Source organism: Sinocyclocheilus rhinocerous, unplaced genomic scaffold (genome assembly GCF_001515625.1).
Source record: "Sinocyclocheilus rhinocerous isolate Xijiao unplaced genomic scaffold, SAMN03320098_v1.1 C36580031, whole genome shotgun sequence".
Lineage (NCBI taxonomy): Eukaryota > Metazoa > Chordata > Actinopteri > Cypriniformes > Cyprinidae > Sinocyclocheilus > Sinocyclocheilus rhinocerous.
This window is the reverse complement of record NW_015783416.1, coordinates 1-1,327: the sequence shown is the minus strand read 5'-3', so window position 1 is coordinate 1,327 and position 1,327 is coordinate 1. Positions and strand designations below refer to the sequence as shown.

General features: G+C 36.7%; 1 long non-coding RNA gene across 1 annotated transcript; it reads right to left on the bottom strand.

The window, feature by feature from the left end:
* Positions 1-48: 48 nt before the first annotated feature.
* LOC107736235 (uncharacterized) lies at positions 49-587 on the bottom strand. Its single transcript, XR_001639617.1, has 3 exons — positions 469-587; positions 286-379; positions 49-179 (listed from the first exon to the last, which is right to left on the bottom strand). It is a non-coding gene; the product is annotated as an uncharacterized LOC107736235 (long non-coding RNA).
* Between the last annotated feature and the right edge of the window lie 740 nt (positions 588-1,327).

Sequence of the window (1,327 nt, the reverse complement as noted above, 5' to 3'; positions counted from 1 at the left end):
TATATATACTTTTTTCACTCTCTAATCACTTAAAAGGACTAGTGGGCATGTAGCTGCTTGGTAGAGTGCATGTTTGAGTGGCTATGTATGTGAAGTCCTGATGGATGGCAATTAGTCTCCAAGTGATGAGCACTATCATACAGGGTACATCTAAAGGGTACATCTCTCCAGAGTTGTGTCTGTGAGAGAACATGAGAATATATAATATACAGACATGAGAACGACAGGCAGAGAGTGGTTGAGAGAAAGAAAATGAGGTCAATTTTCATGAAAGCAAATGCTTACTCAGAGAGAACAGCCCTGCAAGGTTTCCACGTGACGCTTCCGTTCGTAATTCTGCCGCAATCAAAATATTGGTGTCCACATCAATACCTGCCTCCTGCAATTATCAACCTAAGTTATCAACCCAAAGTGCTTCAGAACGGTCACATAAAACAACAAGAAAACACACATATCCAGAACAATTACCTTAAGAGAAGTGCGGGCACTGTCCACTGATGGGAAGGACGGCAGGATATAGATACTAAAAGTATCCATGTCTGATGCGATGCCCAGTTCTTGCATGGCTCTCACAGCTTGCAGAGTACCTAAAAGGAAACAAAAAGTGGATTTATTCAAACATGTGCACCTTAAAATTTAATTCTTGAAATACAAAAGTTGTGTCTACGCCAAAGTTCAAAGATGGATGACTGGACGTATATGGAGCCAAATAGGGCCCTCAAGTTCTCATGAAACCTTAAGTGACAAATAGGACAAATATGGCCTTGTCATACATGTGATAAGCCAAGAACAAAAAGAGAAAACCTGCTTATTACCCCATTCATTATGGCTATAATAATAATAATAATAATACCACCACATTTATAATAATAACAATAATTAGTAGTAGTAGTAGTGTAATCAAAATATTTTATTATTTACATTTTAAAAATTAAATCAATATAAAAATAAAAGGAGCAAGGAAAACTTAAAGCTTCTCTTTTGCTGAGAAGTTTCATGAACGCTTCAGCAAATTCAGCAATTTTCCCTTGAATTTATGCAATTCATGTGGGACATCCTTCTCAGGCTCATCACATCCCACCATCAGGCCTGTTCAGTCAGTCTATCCAATTCAAGCAATGACTCCGCGTTTAATATTTGAACCATGATTTCTGGTTAAAAAAGTAATAATAAGACTCCTTCCTTTTATTTGGAAAGGAAATAAGCAAAAACATATTTTCATAAGTACAAGACTAATGCTACACTGGTTATGGGATTTTTTTTTTTAAACCAGCAACATGATTTAAAGCCCAAGGCTGTTTACAATTCACTGAACCAGGTCTTAAAT